Source organism: Alexandromys fortis, unplaced genomic scaffold (genome assembly GCF_014885135.2).
Source record: "Alexandromys fortis isolate MF-2015 unplaced genomic scaffold, M_Fortis_MF-2015_v1.1 scaffold_279, whole genome shotgun sequence".
Classification (NCBI taxonomy): Eukaryota; Metazoa; Chordata; class Mammalia; order Rodentia; family Cricetidae; genus Alexandromys; species Alexandromys fortis.
The window spans coordinates 1,229,071-1,237,200 of NW_026068151.1; the positions used below are offsets into that span (position 1 = coordinate 1,229,071).

At 39.8% G+C, this 8,130-nt stretch overlaps 1 protein-coding gene across 1 annotated transcript in view; it reads right to left on the bottom strand.

Moving 5' to 3' along the window:
- Positions 1-827: 827 nt before the first annotated feature.
- Positions 828-8,130, bottom strand: part of LOC126491524 (collagen alpha-1(I) chain-like) — an 85,394-nt gene continuing 78,091 nt past the window's right edge. Inside the window, exon 3 of the mRNA XM_050127259.1 lies at positions 828-1,034. The gene's annotated coding sequence lies outside the window, so the exon portion shown is untranslated. The remainder of the gene's footprint in view (positions 1,035-8,130) is intronic.

Consider the following 8,130-nt stretch of genomic DNA (forward strand, 5'->3'; position numbering starts at 1 on the left):
AGGCATATTTGACCTGCTCCAAAATATCAAATATCAAAAATGTTGGATATCTTTGATTATTCTGGAGCTTAGAAGCAGCCCATACTGTAGACCTGTTACAGGAAACAGTATTCAAGAGTATCACCCCAGTCCAAATCCTACTTGGGAAAGGATATTGGTTGTCAAAACCTACAGATCTCAAACAAAAGATCACCATTAAAATCAAATTACTCATCAACAGTGAGGAGGTCTTTGTAATGTTTTGATTACATCAAGGCTGTCCTTGCTTCTGCATTGTACTCACAGGAAAGCCTTTGTCATTCTGTGGCCACGCTATTTGTTCACTGAACTCTTGTCCTCCAGAGATGATTTTTACCTTAACAGAAAATAACAATGAATCACTGTTCCTATGAATATTTTCTCTATTATTTGTTCACAATATGAATGACAGATTTCTGTGCACTTATTTCTTACATAAGCAAAAGTTATCATAAACTTAAAATGGTCAATATTACAAATACAAACTATTGCTTTTTCAAATTTCAACTGGAGGCTAACTATATAGTTCTCACTAGGGGGGCCATAATTCTCCTAAGGAAATTACATTTTCTATGAATTGCAGAAAAGAAAGACAAGTTTCACAAAGAATAGAAAGTTTATTGATATTTAAAGTCTTTTTTGTCTTTATTTAATTCTTTTTTCCTTTACTTTTGATATTTAAAGTATTTTTAGAAACAAGTGCTTAGATACTTTAACAACTAAAAGAAAATATTACTCCATGCTTATTCTTCAACTTCTCTATAGAAACTATAATCAACATTAAAAAGAAATCTGCAAATGTTCCCAGGTTGTTCAAGAAAGAAAAGGTATTTAACACAGAAATACAATGTTTTGTCCTACATCTTGCTAAAGAATATTTTTATAGGGCTGGAGAGTTGACTCAGCAGGGAACAACACTTCCCAAGGACTTGGGTTCGATTCTCAGCAGCCATACAATGGATCACAACCATTGTAGTAGTTCCAATTCCAGAGGATCCAACACTTTCTTCTGACCTCTGTAGACAACATACAAACACATTTTTAAAGTAAATAAAAAAAAAACACATTAAAATGAGCACTTTTAAAAAAAATAGTGATTTCTAAAGCCAGGTATAGAGCACAAGCTTTGATAGCATTACTTTCAAGGCAGAAGCAGGTGGTTCTCTGATTTGGAGATCAGCCTGGTCTTCAGAATGAGTTCCAGGACAGCCAAGGCTTACATAATGAGACCCTGTCTTAGAAAAGAAAGCAGAGTTCTTTTCCTGTGAATTTGTATGTACAGTTTAAACCACCATTCTGGGTTTCTTCAAAAACAGGTCATGAGCACAGTGCGTCAGGTCTATCTGTTTCTGAAGGTTATCTCTGTGACTACGTTCTCACAAACTTGCACTTCTCCAGTTCCATCACTTACCACCTAGCCTTGTGATTGCTCACTCATTAACATCAGAAGGTAGAGCACATTGCTGATTCTCCCCATATGTGACTAAATTATTTCTAGAGAATTTAACAAGCAAGTCAAGAGTATGTATACATATAATACAAAATACATCATGTCTCCAGGAGAGATTTTATATAGCTCTTCAATATTAGATATGTGATTTGAAAATATGAATGTGATCTCTTTTTTTATTTTGAGACAGGATCTCTATCATCTCAGGCTGGCCTCAAACGTAGGGTCTTCCTGCTTCAGCTTTTCCAGTGCCACCAAATCTAGCCGCAGCTAAAGATGTTATCATGGAGGCTGGGATGAGATCAGGTGACCTGTAACCCAGACTAGCCATGAACTGTCTATGTAAGTGTGAACCATCACCCTTGGCTAGTAATAACGATTTTAAAAGTTGCAACTAGAAGGTCACTAGTTTTCTTTTAATTATCATCATGAATGTATACAATTGTGCTTATCAATAGCCGTCACTGTGACTATTTCATAAAAGTGTAAATCACCGCCTAGGTTGTATCTGCTTTCCCAACCACCTTCACCTAAGAGCCTCTTCCTCTCATGCCCGCCCCCTTACCCTTCTCTGGTAGCTCATTACTTTCATATGGTCTTTTTTTTTCTTTTTCAGATTCCAAATATGAGAGAAAACATGCAATATATATCTTCCCACTTCTGCCTTATTTCACCTGATGTGGTGACACTGTCCTATAAATCACATGACTCCCCTCCCCCTTTTCTGGCCAATTAACACTCTAGATAAAAGAATGGGTATATGGCAAATTTCTCTCTCTCTNTTATATATATATATGAATAAAGAATATGATTTATTCATTCATCTTATGCTGGGCATTGAGGCTCAGCTATTGTGAAGTGCCAAAAATAACAATGGCTATACAGGTATATCTGTGACATACTAAGACTCCTTTAGGTATATATCCTGGGTCATATGATAGTTTTAACTTTTAGTTTTTTATGAACCTTCATGCTGATTTCCAAAGTGGTTACAGTCATTTATATCCATGCCAATTGTTCATCGGAAGCTCCCCTTTGGTCTCGCCTTCCCCCACCCCATTCCAAACACCACGTATCTCAGAAAGCCTGCCAAGTGGAGGCTCCTTCCTGGAGCTGCTCAAGACCCATCCTACAGGATATTTAAGCTCAGGTCCCTAAACCTGCCACCTGATTTCTCTTCCTCCACACCGCCCCTTCTGGGAGGCTTGAGCATCACCTGGGGGCACTTTCCTCATTAAACCTGGTCTTTTTGATTCAGCTTGATCTGGCTTATTGCATCATTGGAGAAACCTACTACTGGGGATCCAAAAATAGTTATCACCAATGATAAAAGGTTTCTCCCCCAACCCAGTGTCCTCACCAATATATGCTGATTTAAACATATTTTTATGTTGAGTGTTCTGACAGGGCGTGATGGAATCTGTTATCGTTTATAAACACATGGGGGACCGGAGAAAGGACCCACGAGGGGCAGCGGTGTGTCCCCTTGGCAGGTGGGAGACCGCAGCTGGTGAGAGACAGATATACCATGCAGAGAGAGTTTGAGTATAGAATTTATTTAGAGGGTTATGGAGGGGAAAGGGGAAGGACAGAAAGGGAGAAGAGGAAAGAAGAGAGAAAGGAAGGGAGAGGCAATAGTTACCGCTTCAGAAGAGGAACACAAAGAAAGAGAGCAGGCTGGAGAGGAGGCTGAAGATCCTCTTTCCTCAGTGGAAGAAGGCGGGACTTGTCTCTTAAAGGGACGGGTACCCAGGTGTACAGCAGATTTTAACAGAATCTCAGTGTAAATTTGATTTGCATTTTCTAATAGGTGGCGAGGTTAAACATGTTTTATGGGTGTAGCAGCGTTTGTCCTTCTCTTATAAGGTGGTTGTTCAGACTACTTAAAGCTATGATTTCTAAAACACTTAGAACAAAGATAAAGTCTGAGATAATACTGTAGATAATTCCGTTAAGGTCTTTTTTCTGGTGCTAGGGATTGAACCCAGGGTTTACAAAGCACTTTACTTACTAATGTATCCCCAACCCTTTCTATAAAGATGTGGCTAATTGTATCTAATCAACTAAAGCCTTGAAGTTGTCACTCTTAAAACTGTAGAAATGAAGATCACTTCTGTCCTCAAACCGGAGCGTTATTCACATATATGCCATACTGTGAATTGTTTTAAAGTGACTTTCACATACCTGTTTTATTGTTAGTTTTTGAGACAGGGTCTCACTATGTGTCTCTGGCTACCCTGGAGCTATGTAGACCAGGCTGGATTAAAGGCTTGTGCGACCACGCCCTTCACACCTTTTATTTTATTTTATTTTATTTTAGTTAGAGTTTAAGATCAGATAAACACACCCTTAGACAACTGCGGAGGCCTGCAGTTCAAAGCTTGAAGCACTGCAACTGACAAGGGGCCCAGAAAATAGATTTTACTGAATCACCTACCAGTTTCTTCTTCAGCAGCTGCTGCAGCTCAGCTTGCCAGACCCCTCAAGCCACCAGGAAGTCCTTCTGGCCACCTGAGGCCCCTCAGGCATCAGTTTTAGCTGTTTGGTGTCTCCAATATCATGGAGATTATCATACAAAGGAAACCATGAAGCGGTGCTTCAAAACTGAAATGTACTAATAATTTTGACATAGTATGATTTTTTTTTTTTGAGAGGTTCTTTCCAACTTTTCCAAGGGGAAAACGTCTCTAGACAAAAGCAGTTTGGGGGCTTGACGAATTTCAGCGCCAACAAAAGCTTAAGAAGGAATTCTGTTGCCAGGCATCTGCCCTCTAAAGACCATTGCTGCTTTCCACTTAGTCCTGAGCAATGGAGGAGCAAAGGTTTTTCACGGTGCGACACTTCCACCTAGTGGTCATCACCAAAACCACAGTATGTGACTTTGTTGCCTTATTGCTTGCTTAATTTTTAATTTTTTTAAGCTTTGGAACTGAGTCCTGAAGCAGTTTCTAACTCATTACATGAAATCCTCTCACACATTAGGAACAATCTATATTAAACCCAGTAACACTTATTCATGTAGAGCAGAAGCTCAATCATGTCTTTTTACTTTCAATATTTCAGTTATTCAAACTACACTGGAACTTCCAAAATTGACTTTTCTTATATCCAAGTGTTGAAAATGGTATTGAATTCTTAAGCAGCAGCCTAAACCCAGATTGCTTGAAAATAATTCCACTAAAAAATCAGTCTTAACAAAATGCAGATTCTGTAGCCTATCTGCAAGAACGGGATTACCAGATCTCAAGCTGGAATTTTTTTTTTTTATTGAAAAAAAAAATTCCGCCTCCTCCCAGCCTCGCATTTCCCTCCCCGTCCTCCCACTCCTCTCCCCCTCCCCCACTCCTCTCCCCCTACCTCTCCAATCTGAAGAGCAGTCAGGATTCCCTGCACTGTGGAAAGTCCAAGGTCCTCCCCACTCCATCTAAGTCTAGGAAGGTGAGCATCCAAACTGGCTAGGCTCCCACAAAGCCAGAACATGAACTAGGATCAAAGCCCAGTGCCATTGTCCTTGGCTTCTCATCAGCCCTCATTGTCCACCATGTTCAGAGAGTCCGGTTTTATCCCATGCTATTTCAGTTCCAGTCCAGCTGGCCTTGGTGAGCTCCCAATAGATCAGCCCCACTGACTCAGTGGCTGGGTGAACCCCTCATGGTCCTGACTTCCTTGCTAATGTTCTCCCTCCTTCTGCTCCTCATTGGGACCTTGGGAGCACATTCCGATGCTCCAATGTGGGTCTTTGTCTCTATCTCCATCCATCTCCAGATGAAGGTTCTATGGTGATATGCAAGATATTCATCAGTATGGATAGGGCCAGTTCAGGTTGCCTATCCTCAGCTGCCCAAGGAACTAACTGGGGACATCGCCCTGGGCACCTGGGAGCCCCTCTAGGTTCAAGTGTCTTGCCAACCCTAAGATGGCTCCCTTAATTAAGATATATGCTTCCCTGCTCCCATATCCATCCTTCCTTTATCCCAAGCATCCCATTTCCTCAAGTTCCCCCATCCTCCCCTTTTCACTTTTCTCTCCCCATCTCCCCTTACCCCCATCCCACCCCACCCCCAAGATCCCAATTTTTTGCCCGGCAATCTTGTCTTCTTCCTATATCCAGGAGGATAACTATAAGTTTCTCTTTGGGTTCACCTTCTTATTTAGCTTCTGGTTCACCAGGTATACACTCCGCGACCTTTATTTATGGCTAGAAACCAATTATGAGTGAGTACATGCCATGTTCATCTTTTTGGGTCTGGGTCACGTCACTCAGGATAGTGTTTTCTATTTCCATCCATTTGCATGCAAAATTCAAGATGTCATTGCTTTTACCGCTGAGTAGTACTCTAATGTGTATATATTCCAGACTTTCTTCATCCATTCTTCCATTGAAGGACATCTAGGTTGTTTCCAGGTTCTGGCTATTACAAATAATGCTGCTATGAACATAGTAGAGCATATACTTTTCTTGTATGGTAAGGCCTACTTGGGTATATTCCCAAGAGTGGTATTGCTGGGTCCTGGGGTAGGTTGATCCCAAATTTCCTGAGAAACCGCCACACTGATTTTCAAAGTGGTTACACAAGTTTGCATTCCCACCAGCAATGGATGAGTGTACCCCTTCCTCCACAACCTCTTTAGCAAAGGCTATTATTGGTGTTTTTGATTTTAGCCATTCTGACAGGTGTAAGATGATATCTCAAAGTTGTTTTGATTTGCATTTCCCTGATCACTAAGTAGGTTGAGCATGACCTTAAGTGTATTTTGGTCATTTGAACTTCTTCTGTTGAGAATTCTCTGTTCAGTTCAGTGCCCCATTTCTTAATTGGTTTAATTAGCATTTTAAAGTCTAGTTTCTTGAGTTCTTTATATATATTGGAGATCAGACCTTTGTCTGTTGTGGGGTTGGTGAAGATCATCTCCCAGTCAGTAGGTTGCCTATTTGTCTTAGTGACAGTGTCCTTTGCTTTACAGAAGCTTCTCAGTTTTGGTAGGTCCCATCTATTCAATGTTGCCCTTAATGTCTGTGCTGCTGGGGTTATACATAGGAAGCGATCTCCTGTACCCATATGTTGTAGGGTACTTCCCAATTTCTCTTCCATTAGATTCAGTGTGTTCAGATTGATATTGAGGTCTTTGATCCATTTGGACTTGAGTTTTGTGCATGGTGATAGATATGGATCTATTTTCATTCTTCTACTGGTTGACATCCAGTTCTGCCAGCACCATTTGTTGAAAATGCTTTCTTTCTTCCATTGTATACTTTTAGCTCCTTTATTGAAAATGAGGTGTTCATAGGTTTGTGGGTTAAAATCCAGGTCTTCTCTATGATTCCGTTGGTCAACGTCTCTGTTTTAATGCCAATACCATGCTGTTTTCATTACTGTAGCTCTGTAATAGAGTTTGAAGTCAGGGATGGTAATGCCTCCAGAAGTTCCTTTATTGTGTAAGATTGTTTTGGCTAAACTGGGTTTTTTGTTTTTCCATATAAAATTGATTATTGTCCTTTCAAAATCTGTGAAGAATTTTGATGGGACCTTGATGGGGATTGCATTGAATCTGTAAATTGCCTTTGGTAGAATTGCCATTTTTACTAAGTTGATCCTCCCAATCCAAGAGCAAGGGAGATCCTTCCATTTTCTGGTATCCTCTTCAATTTCCTTCTTCAATGCCTTAAAGTTCTTGTCAAATAGATCTTTCACTTCCTAGGTTAGAGTTACCCCAAGATATTTTATCTGTTTGTGGTTATTGTGAAAGGAGATGCTTCTCTGATTTCCCTCTCTGCTTCCATATCCTTTGTGTATAAGAGGGAAACTGATTTTTTGGAGTTGATCTTGTATCCTGCCACATTACTAAAAGTGTTTATCAGCTGTAGGAGTTCTTTGGTAGAGTTTTTGGGGTCGCTTATGTACAGTATCTTATCATCTGCAAATAACGAAAGTTTAACTTCTTCCTTTCCAATTCGAATCCCCTTGATCCCCTTATGTTGTCTTATTGCTATTGCTAGAACTTCAAGCACTATATTGAAGAGGTATGAAGAGAGTGGACAGCCTTGTCGTGTTCCTGATTTTAGTGGGATGGCTTTGAGTTTCTTTCCATTTAATTTGATGTTAGCTGTCGGCTTGCTGTAAATAGCTTTTATTATATTTAGGTATGACCCTTGTATCCCTAGTCTCTCCAAGACTTTTATCATAAAGGGATGTTGAATTTTTGTCAAATGCTTTTTCAGCATCTAATGAAATAATCATATGTTTTTTCTTTCAGTTTATTTATATGATGGATTACATTGATAGATTTTCATATGTTGAACCAGCCCTGCATCTCTGGGATGAAGCCTATTTGATCATAATGGATCATTTTTCTAATGTGTTCTTGGATTCGGTTTGCCAGTATTTTATTGAGGATTTTTGCGTTGATGTTCATGAGTGAGATTGGCCTGTAATTCTCTTTCTTGGTTGAGTCTTTGTGTGGTTTTAGTATCAGAGTAACTGTAGCTTCATAAAAGAAATTTGGCAATGACTCTTCTGTTTTTATAATGTGAAATACATTAAGGAGTATAGGTATTAGGTCTTCTTGGAAGTTCTGGTAGAATTCTGCATTGAAACCATCTGGTCCTGGGCTTTTTTTGGTAGGGAGGTTTTTGATAACAGCTTCTAATTCTTCGCGACTAA